Below are 12,135 nucleotides of genomic sequence, written 5' to 3'. Positions count from 1 at the left end.
CACCACACCGCCCTAGATAGCAACTCCCGAGTTCTGGCAATACCCGGGTGACCTGCCGACTTCTTGGCATGGAATTCCAGGAACACTCGCTGTCTTAACCTAGGAGGCACAAACAAAAGACCTACCGGAAGGTCTGGAGGAGCCTGCTCCTGTGCTCTAAGGACTAATGATAAGAGGTCCTGGGTAATGCCCACTTTAATACATGATGGGGAAACAATGGGCAACGGCTCCTCGGTGGTCTCCTGGATTGGAGCAAAACTCCGCGAGAGCGCATCAGCCTTGATGTTTTTTGACCCAGGGCGATATGTTATCAAAAAATTAAAGCGAGCAAAAAACAAAGCCCATCGTGCCTGCCTGGCATTGAGACGCTTCGCTGACTCTAAATATGCCAGATTCTTATGGTCAGTGAGAATTGAGACCACAAACTTAGCCCCCTCAAGCCAGTGTCTCCACTCCTCGAGTGCATCCTTAATAGCCAACAATTCCCGGTTACCCACGTCATAATTCATCTCGGCAGGCGAAAATTTACGGGAAAAGTAAGCACAGGGATGAAGGCGATTATCAGACACTCCCATCTGAGAAAGCACTGCCCCAATACCCATCTCAGAGGCATCCACCTCCACCACAAAAGGACGCTCTGGATCTGGGTGTCGCAGCACCTTGGCCGAAACAAATGCCCTTTTGAGACGGGCAAAAGCCGCTTTAGCCTCACAAGACCAGTGAGCAACATCCGCCCCTTTCTTAGTGAGTGCCACCAAGGGCGCCACTATAGACGAAAATCCAGCGATAAATCGTCTATAAAAATTCGCAAAGCCCAGGAAACGCTGAAGCGCCTTCAAACTAGTGGGCTGCACCCAATCCAGGACTGCCTGTACCTTGGAACCCTCCATTTGGAAACCTTCTGGGGAGATAATATATCCTAGAAATGCGATTTGCTGAACTTCAAATTCGCACTTCTCCAGCTTCGCCCCAAGCCGGTGGTCTCTGAGTTTCTGGAGGACTAAGCGTACATGCTTCCGATGTTCCTCCAGGGAATGGGAGAAGATTAGGATGTCATCTAAGTATACAACTAAGAATCTATCCAAATATTCCCTGAGCACATCATTCATGAAATCCTGGAAGACTGCCGGGGCATTACAGAGCCCAAAAGGCATCACCAAATATTCATAATGCCCTGAGTGGGTATTAAAGGCAGTCTTCCATTCATCCCCCTCTCTTATTCGGATTAGATTGTACGCACCGCGTAGGTCAATCTTAGAAAAAATGGTGGCAGTACGAAGCTGGTCAAACAAGACCGAAATGAGAGGCAGTGGGTATGAGTTTTTAATCGTGATACGGTTCAATTCCCTGAAGTCGATGCAGGGTCGCAACGAACCGTCCTTTTTACCCACGAAGAAGAACCCCGACCCAACTGGAGACTGTGAAGGTCTGATAAATCCCTTAGCCAAGTTCTCCTGAATGTACTCTGCCATAGCCTGAGTCTCAGGACGTGACAGGGAGTACAACCTGCTCTTGGGAAGCTTAGCATTTGGCAACAAATCAATGGCACAGTCATAGGGGCGATGGGGAGGTAGTACCTCTGCAACTTTTTTGGAGAACACGTCCGCAAAATCTGCATAACACCCTGGCAATCCTGGCAAACTTAGCTGCGAGAGCCTGACTGGAAGGCTCAAGCAACTCCTGAAACAATCAGTACCCCAACTAAGAATCTCCCCAGAGACCCAGTCAAATTGAGGATTGTGGGCCCTTAACCAGGGTAACCCCAACACCAATGGGGCAAAAGTACAGACAGTCACATAAAAGGACAATTTTTCAGAGTGTGTAGCTCCAATAAACAAAGAAATCTGGCTAGTGCAAGAGGTAATTTTACCTTGGGATAATGGTTCCCCGTTTAACCCACAAATCTCAATTTCCGATGCCAAGGGTACTAAGGGAACAGAGTGTTTTAGGGCGAATTGGCGGTCCATAAAAACCCCGTCGGCCCCACTGTCCACAAAGGCCTCAGTCTTGACAGTTTGACCGAGGATCTTCAAGGTCACCGGAATGATAAAAGTCTTCTTGGGAAATTCTGACTTCTGGCCTGACAGGATATTTCCCATCACCCTCAGGCCCTGAAGTTTTCCGGCTTTTCTGGGCATGATACTACCACACGACCTTTATTCCCACAGTACAAACACAACCCCTGCTGTCTCCTCCGCGTCTTCTCACGCGAGGAGAGGCGGGTAGCCCCAATCTGCATAGGCTCCTCAGAAAATTCCTCAGAGTCTGAGGTTCCCTTGGGAAGGAAGGAAATCTCAGTCTCCCTTTCAAGCCTACGCTCTCTCAGCCGTCTATCCACCCGGATGGATAACTGCATGAGCTGATCCAAGCTATCAGGCAAGGGATATTGTACCAGTTGGTCCTTTATCTGGTTAGAAAGACCTCTTCGGTACTGGTGTCTCAGGGCTGGGTCATTCCACTGGGTATCATGGGCCAACCTCCGAAACTCCGTACAGTAAACCTCAACTGGCCTTCGCCCTTGCTTAAGGATCGAAATCTGAGCCTCGGCTGAGGCCGTCTTGTCAGGGTCATCATACAACATGCCCAGTGCCGTAAAAAAAGCATCAACACTTTTAAGCGACGGACAGTCAGGCTGCAACCCATATGCCCAGACCTGTGGGTCTCCTTGTAGCAAGGAAATCACTATGCCCACCCGCTGAATCTCCGACCCAGAAGACTGAGGCCTAAGCCGGAAGTATAGCTTGCAGCTCTCCTTGAAACAAAAGAACTGCGAGCGATCTCCAGAAAAACGATCCGGGAGATTTACTTTCGGCTCCTTAACCCCTGCAGGTGCTGCTGCTGCGGGAGCTCCGCCAGCAGCCTGGGAGGTGTGCATTTTAATGGACAAATCATTAAATTGCCGAGTCAGGACCTGCACCTGATCGACCACCTGTTGCAACGTATTTTGAGGGGTATGCTCCATATTCCCACAAAATTTCAACAGGAGTATTAGGCTGCTGAATATGTTATGCACACCAGTGCCTGCAGGAAAGTACTAGTGTCAGAACTGTTATGCACTCCAGTGTCTGCAGGAATGTACTGGTGTTTGAACTGTTATGCAAAACAAATGGACTCACAGACAAACTGGGGAATATGACATAACGTACACAGAAGGTGATAGGGTAACAAAATACACACACAGTGAACAGAGAAGCCCAGAGGCTAAGGAACTGGGTATCTCCCTTGTATTAGAACTGCTCAGATGTAAAAAGCAAGATGTTGTGTTTTAATACGTAGAGAACCCGAAATGCTGTTGCTAAGGGCAACAGCAAAACCCTAAAGGGTTACCAACGGGTGTGGCAGTAAACTCCTTGGTCAGAGATGGAATGATAGACACAAGGAGAGCCTCCACAATCCTGATTCTCACTTGCAGTGCACAGGTTTAAGCTTACTGCCACTAAACTGACCCCTGACACCTAGCACAGTGAGACAGGATTAGACAGGCAAGTGTTAGAATACAGCCGCAAACTTGCTAAGTTCACAGAGTAATAACAGAACCCCAGCAAGCTAAACGACTGACTCCAGTCTTACTGCTAGGTCTGGATTGGCAGAGTGTAATACCAAATCCCCAGGCCTATTTGCAGTAAGCAACAAACAAATACAAAGCTACACAGTACTGGCTAACTTTCATGAACTGACTAACCAACAGAGATTCAGCAGCATCTGCTTACCCTGAAAAGAGGCCTTATAAAGCAGGTGCTGTCCACGCCCCACTCAGACCTCACAGACTGTGAGCACAAAAACCAGCACCGGATCCCCTGCCGTGCACAGAGCCTATAACCACTGCACAGCAAAAGACCCGAACCGGAGTATCAGCTGCGCTCAGGTTACTCCACTAGCACTTGTCTCCCGGTTGCCATGACGACGTGGCAGCACAGGGCAGGAGACCCTAACACCGGCTCCCGTTTTCACTGGACAGTTTGCCGGGTTGAACACGTGTTCAACCCCACAAACTACCCGAGTTGGAATACCGGGTCACTCGCCCCGAATTATTCCAACTCTGCCCTTGTACACCGATCAGTAACACGGGTTATGCACCCTCATGTGAAATAACCGGCGTTATATGCTGGCGGTGTATAAGGGGTATTAGTGTGACTGTACATGATTAGATTTCCTAAAGATAACCGTACCGTTAAGGTCCACATTTTCCCTAAGAACATTATTTAATCTCAATAATGAGGAATTTTTTTTAATAATAGATTTCATTTCATATGCACAACTATTGTACTTTGTGGGAAATAATGCAGATGTTGGGTGATTGGTAACACTTTAATCCCTTTGATCATACTGTATTCTGTTTGAGCAGTTGTTTGTAACATTGTTCATTTCATCTACTTCTTTAAGGTCCTTTTGGAGTAACTCCATAAGATACCCGTGTTCCAAAAAAGACTTATATAATTATATATATATAAGTGGGAATAAAAGTCGTTTGTCGGGATCCCGGCTGGTGGCATTTCACCGGCTGTCAGGGTTCCGGCGTCAGTCTGCAGTCCCTATATTAACTGCATCCCGAGAGTGTGCATTGTGATTGATTGTGCAATGTGGCTCAGAGTGTGTATTGTTACTGGGGCTGTGATAGTGTAATGTGACTGTGCAGTGTGGCTGGGGATGTGCAATCTGTATAGACATGAGCAATGTAACTGTGGCCAGAAGCATAGAGATGCCAGAGCTTAGAAGGAACTTGACAGCTACCAGGTCACATGATGAGCAGAGCCTGGGTGGGGTTTATAGACAGTATGACATCACGTGGAATAGCAGCATCTCCCCTCTCAGCTGTGCCATTCATTCACCAACCAGAGCCTGGTCCAGCTATCAATCAAACCCTGCCAGCACAGGTGGGTCTATGAAGAGTATTGTAATGTCAATAAGAAGCAATGTGGTTTAATGTGAATAAGCAACAATACGGTGCGGTGTAATGTGAATAAGGAGCAATACGGTGTAGTGTAATGTAAATAAGGCAGATGTTCCCAAACTGTGTGCCATGGCTCCCTGGGGTGCCTCGGGACACTTGCAGGGGTGCCCTGGGTTGGTGGTCCAGGACCAATTCAAATTATTCATGGTCAATATAATAGGCAAAACCAGTGCTGGTGGCTGCCAGTCATAAAATATGTGGCCAAACAGAAGCAAATCTTGTCCCTCACCACACAACTGACCCTAAGGATGACATATAAACGCGATCTACTTAATGTAATATTACTTTCTAAATTTCTCAATAAGAAATTTTTGGCCTAGGGGTGCCGTGAAAAAAATCTGATATTCTAAGGCGCCGTGATTCAAAAAAGTTTGGAAACCAGTGAAATAAGGAGCAATATGGTGTAGTTTAATGTAAATAAGGAGTGATACGGTGTAGTATAATGTGAATAAGGAACGATACGGTGTAGTGTAATGTGAATAAGGAACGATACAGTGTAGTGTAATGTGAATAAGGAACGATACAGTGTAGTGTAATGTGAATAAGGAGCAATACGTTCTAGTGTAATGTGATTAAGGAGTGATACGGTGCAGTGTAATGTGAATAAGGAGTCATATGGTGTAGTGTAATGTGAATAAGGAGTGATATGTTGTAGTGTAATGTGAATAAGGAGTGATACGGTGCAGTTTAATATGAACAAGGAGCAATATAGTGCAGTGTAATGTGAGTAAGGAGCGATACGGTGTAGTGTAATGTGAATAAGTTGCGATATTGTGCAATGTAATGTGAACAAGGAGCAATATAGTGCAGTGTAATGTGAGTAAGGAGTGATATGTTGTAGTGTAATGTGAATAAGGAGTGATACGGTGCAGTGTAATGTGAACAAGGAGCAATATGGTGCAGTGTAATGTGAATAAGGAGAGATATGGTGCAGTGTAATGTGAATAAGGAGCCATATGGTATAGTGTAATGTGAATAAGGAGTGATATGGTCTAGTGTAATGTGAATAAGGAGAGATATGGTGTAGTGTAATGTGAATAAGGAGTGATATGATCTAGTGTAATGTGAATAAGGAGTGATATGGTCTAGTATAATGTGAATACGGAGCAATATTGTACAGTGTAATGTGAGTAAGGAGTGATACGGTGCAGTGTTATGTGAATAAAAAGTGATACAGTGCAGTGTAATGTGAATAAGGAGCCATATGGTGTAGTGTAATGTGAATAACGAGTGATACGGTGCAGTTTAATGTGAACAAGGAGCAATATGGTGCAGTGTAATGTGTGTAAGGAGCGATACGGTGTAGTGTAATGTGAATAAGTTGCGATACGGTGCAGTGTAATGTGAATAAGGAGTAATATGGTGCAGTGTAATGTGAATAAGGAGTAATATGGTACAGTGTAATGGGAATAAGGAGCAATATGGTCTAGTGTAATGTGATTAAGGAGGGATACGGTGCAGTGTAATGTGAATAAGGAGCCATATGGTATAGTGTAATGTGAATAAGGAGCAATACGGTGTAGTGTAAGGTAAATAAGGAGCAATATGGTGTAATGTAATGTAAATAAGGTGTGATATGGAGTAGTGTAATGTTAATAAGGAACGATACGGTGTAGTGTAATGTGAATAAGGAATGATACGGTGCAGTGTAATGTGAATAATGAGCAATACAGTATAGTGTAAAGTGAATAAGGAGCAATACAGTGTAGTGTAATGTGAATAAGTTGCGATATTGTGCAATGTAATGTGAACAAGGAGCAATATAGTGCAGTGTAATGTGAGTAAGGAGTGATATGTTGTAGTGTAATGTGAATAAGGAGTGATACGGTGCAGTGTAATGTGAACAAGGAGCAATATGGTGCAGTGTAATGTGAATAAGGAGAGATATGGTGCAGTGTAATGTGAATAAGGAGCCATATGGTATAGTGTAATGTGAATAAGGAGTGATATGGTCTAGTGTAATGTGAATAAGGAGAGATATGGTGTAGTGTAATGTGAATAAGGAGTGATATGATCTAGTGTAATGTGAATAAGGAGTGATATGGTCTAGTGTAATGTGAATACGGAGCAATATTGTACAGAGTAATGTGAGTAAGGAGTGATACGGTGCAGTGTTATGTGAATAAAAAGTGATACAGTGCAGTGTAATGTGAATAAGGAGCCATATGGTGTAGTGTAATGTGAATAACGAGTGATACGGTGCAGTTTAATGTGAACAAGGAGCAATATGGTGCAGTGTAATGTGTGTAAGGAGCGATACGGTGTAGTGTAATGTGAATAAGGAGTAATATGGTGCAGTGTAATGTGAATAAGGAGTAATATGGTACAGTGTAATGGGAATAAGGAGCAATATGGTCTAGTGTAATGTGATTAAGGAGGGATACGGTGCAGTGTAATGTGAATAAGGAGCCATATGGTATAGTGTAATGTGAATAAGGAGCAATACGGGGGGTAATTCCAAGTTGATCGCAGCAGGATTTTTGATAGCAATTGGGCAAAACCATGTGCACTGCAGGGGAGGCAGATAGAACATGTGCAGAAAGAGTTAGATTTGGGTGGGTTATTTTATTTCTGTGCAGGGTAAATACTGGCTGCTTTATTTTTACACTGCAAATTAGATTGCAGATTGAACACACCCCACCCAAATCTAACTCTCTCTGTACATGTTATATCTTCCTCCCCTGCAGTGCACATGGTTTTGCCCAATTGCTAACAAAAATCCTGCTGCGATCAACTTGGAATTACCCCTACGGTGTAGTGTAAGGTAAATAAGGAGCAATATGGTGTAATGTAATGTAAATAAGGTGTGATATGGAGTAGTGTAATGTTAATAAGGAACGATACGGTGTAGTGTAATGTGAATAAGGAATGATATGGTGCAGTGTAATGTGAATAATGAGCAATACAGTATAGTGTAAAGAGAATAAGGAGCAATACAGTGTAGTGTAATGTGAATAAACAGCAATACGGTCTAGTGCAATGTGAATAAGGAGTGATACGGTGCAGTGTTATGTGAATAAGGAGTGATATGTTGTAGTGTAATGTGAATAAGGAGTGATACGGTGCAGTGTTATGTGAATAAAAAGTGATACAGTGAAGTGTAATGTGAATAAGGAGTGATACGGTGTAGTGTAATGTGAATAAGGAGTGATACAGTGTAGTGTAATGTGAATAAGGAGTGATACGTTGTAGTGTAATGTGAATAAGGGGGGTTATTCCAACCTGTTCGCACGCAGCGGTTCTTTGCTGCGGTGTGAAAAGGTTTGGAATGCGCATGCGCGGCGTGCACATTGCACATGCGCGATGTTGCCCGGTGACCCCTGTCAACGCATACAGAGAAGAAAGGGTCGCAGTGGTGACCGCAAGAAGATTGACAGCGGAGAGGCGTTCCGGGGCGGATACTCTCCACTGGAGATAAATGGGAATCTCAGTTTCTCTTACGTCCTAGAGGATGCTGGGGACTCCGTAAGGACCATGGGGTATAGACGGGCTCCGCAGGAGATTTGGGCACCTAAAAGAACTTTCTAGTATGGTGTGCACTGGCTCCTCCCTCTATGCCCCTCCTCCAGACCTCAGTTAGATCTTGTGCCCAGAGGAGATAGGGTGCATTACAGGAGCTCTCCTGAGTTTTCTGTAAAAAGAATTTTGTTAGGTTTTTAAAGGCCCGTACACACTGGTCGATGTATCGGCCGTTCTCTTGAACGGCCGATACATCGCGGGACCGTCGGCCAGTGTGTACGGGCGATACGTCTGTGAACTCCGTCGTTCACAGACGTATCGCGTCGGCCGCGCAGCACAGCCGACAGACAATATATCTAACGATATATTGGCCCGTCGCTGTGTGTGTACGGGGCGGTCGTCCGACCGCCCGTACACATGCTGCGGCGGCCGGCGGTGATTGACAGGTGAACTGGGCGGGCGCGAGCGCCCGCCCAGTTCATGACGTCAGTCCCCCGACGGATCGGGCTGTGTGTATGCACAGCACACTGCCCGATCCGTACATAGATATATCTGCAGATCAATTGATCTGCAGATATATCTAATAGTGTGTACCCACCTTTATTTTCAGGGAGCTCTGCTGGCAACAGACTCCCTGCATCGTGGGACTGAGGGGAGAGAAGCAGACCCACTTCTTAAGAGTTAAGGGCTCTGCTTCTTAGGCTACTGGACACCATTAGCTCCAGAGGGAGTCGGAACACAGGTCTCACCCTGGGGTTCGTCCCGGAGCCGCGCCGCCATCCTCCTCACAGATGCCGGAAAAAAGAAGCCGGGTGAGTATGACAGATCATAAGAAGACGTCAGGTGGCAGAAGACTTCAGATCTTCATGAGGTAAGCGCGCAGCAGGTAGCTGCGCGCCATTGCTCCCACATTTACACACACACATGGCACTGATGGGTGCAGGGCGCGGGGGGGCGCCCTGGGCAGCAATAAACCTTGTTTTTAGGCAAGAAGCATGTAGTTAGGCTGCGGGGTAGTAAACTACGAATCCCCGCCATTTTTTTCAAAATCTCGAGCGGGACCGAAGCCCGCCGCGCGATGGGGCTTAGCTTGATCCCTCAGCACTAACCAGCGCCATTTTCTCCACAGAGGCTGCAGAGAACGCTGGATACCTGGACTCTCGCCTGCTGAGCATCAGAGGGCTGAAAATAAGAGAGGGGGGCACATATTAAAGCGCAGTGAGTGGAGAATTTTGTATACATTTATATGTAAAAGCGCTATCTGGGGTTTTTTCCCTGGGTCAGTTGGCGCTGGTGTGTGCTGGCATACTCTCTCTCTGTCTCTCCAAAGGGCCTTCTTTGGGTAATTGTCCCCTTATAGTTATATCCCAGTGTGTGTGGGGGGTGTCGGTACGTGTGTCGGCATGTCTGAAACGGAAGGCTTATCAAAAGAGGAGGTGGAACAGATGAGTGGTGTGTCTCAGTCGGCGGTGCCGACTCAGGATTGGATGAATATGTGGCATATGTTAAATGCTAGTGTAGCTTCCCTGCATGAAAGACTGGACAAAGCAGAGTCCAGAGCGTCGCAGGTAATCAATCTACAGGTTGTGCCGACTCACAGGACCCGTCGGGGTCTCAGAAACATCCCTTCTCACAAATAAGGGACACAGATACCGACACGGACTCTGATTCCAGTGTCGACTATGATGAAGCAAGGTTGCACCCCAGGGTGACAAAAAGTATTCAGTAGGGATGTGCACTTGAAATTTTTCGGGTTTTGTGTTTTGGTTTTGGGTTCGGTTCCGCGGCCGTGTTTTGGGTTCGACCGCGTTTTGGCAAAACCTCACCGAATTTTTTTGTCGGATTCGGGTGTTTTTTTCAAAAAACCCTAAAAAACGGCTTAAATCATAGAATTTGGGGGTCATTTTGATCCCAAAGTATTATTAACCTCAAAAACCATAATTTCCACTCATTTTCAGTCTATTCTGAATACCTCACACCTCACAATATTATTTTTAGTCCTAAAATTTGCACCGAGGTCGCTGGATGACTAAGCTAAGCGACCCTAGTGGCCGACACAAACACCTGGCCCATCTAGGAGTGGCACTGCAGTGTCACGCAGGATGGCCCTTCCAAAAACACTCCCCAAACAGCACATGACGCAAAGAAGAAAAAAAGAGGCGCAATGAGGTAGCTGTGTGAGTAAGCTAAGCGACCCTAGTGGCCGACACAAACACCTGGCCCATCTAGGAGTGGCACTGCAGTGTCACGCAGGATGGCCCTTCCAAAAAACTAGAGATGAGCGCCTGAAATTTTTCGGGTTTTGTGTTTTGGTTTTGGGTTCGGTTCCGCGGCCGTGTTTTGGGTTCGAACGCGTTTTGGCAAAACCTCACCGAATTTTTTTTGTCGGATTCGGGTGTGTTTTGGATTCGGGTGTTTTTTTCAAAAAACACTAAAAAACAGCTTAAATCATAGAATTTGGGGGTCATTTTGATCCCAAAGTATTATTAACCTCAAAAACCATAATTTACACTCATTTTCAGTCTATTCTGAATACCTCACACCTCACAATATTATTTTTAGTCCTAAAATTTGCACCGAGGTCGCTGTGTGAGTAAGATAAGCGACCCTAGTGGCCGACACAAACACCGGGCCCATCTAGGAGTGGCACTGCAGTGTCACGCAGGATGTCCCTTCCAAAAAACCCTCCCCAAACAGCACATGACGCAAAGAAAAAAAGAGGCGCAATGAGGTAGCTGTGTGAGTAAGATTAGCGACCCTAGTGGCCGACACAAACACCTGGCCCATCTAGGAGTGGCACTGCAGTGTCACGCAGGATGGCCCTTCCAAAAAACCCTCCCCAAACAGCACATGACGCAAAGAAAAAAAGAGGCGCAATGAGGTAGCTGTGTGAGTAAGATTAGCGACCCTAGTGGCCGACACAAACACCGGGCCCATCTAGGAGTGGCACTGCAGTGTCACGCAGGATGTCCCTTCCAAAAAACCCTCCCCAAACAGCACATGACTCAAAGAAAAAAAGAGGCGCAATGAGGTAGCTGTGTGAGTAAGATTAGCGACCCTAGTGGCCGACACAAACACCGGGCCCATCTAGGAGTGGCACTGCAGTGTCACGCAGGATGTCCCTTCCAAAAAACCCTCCCCAAACAGCACATGACGCAAAGAAAAAAAGAGGCGCAATGAGGTAGCTGACTGTGTGAGTAAGATTAGCGACCCTAGTGGCCGACACAAACACCGGGCCCATCTAGGAGTGGCACTGCAGTGTCACGCAGGATGTCCCTTCCAAAAAACCCTCCCCAATCAGCACATGATGCAAAGAAAAAGAAAAGAAAAAAGAGGTGCAAGATGGAATTGTCCTTGGGCCCTCCCACCCACCCTTATGTTGTATAAACAAAACAGGACATGCACACTTTAACCAACCCATCATTTCAGTGACAGGGTCTGCCACACGACTGTGACTGATATGACAGGTTGGTTTGGACCCCCCCAAAAAAAGAAGCAATTAATCTCTCCTTGCACAAACTGGCTCTACAGAGGCAAGATGTCCACCTCATCTTCACCCTCCGATATATCACCGTGTACATCCCCCTCCTCACAGATTATCAATTCGTCCCCACTGGAATCCACCATCTCAGCTCCCTGTGTACTTTGTGGAGGCAATTGCTGCTGGTCAATGTCTCCGCGGAGGAATTGATTATAATTCATTTTAATGAACATCATCTTCTCCA

This window comes from Pseudophryne corroboree, chromosome 3, assembly GCF_028390025.1.
Source record: "Pseudophryne corroboree isolate aPseCor3 chromosome 3, aPseCor3.hap2, whole genome shotgun sequence".
In the NCBI taxonomy this organism is placed as follows: domain Eukaryota; kingdom Metazoa; phylum Chordata; class Amphibia; order Anura; family Myobatrachidae; genus Pseudophryne; species Pseudophryne corroboree.
The sequence above is the reverse complement of the archived record's forward strand: the minus strand, read 5'-3'. Positions refer to the sequence as shown.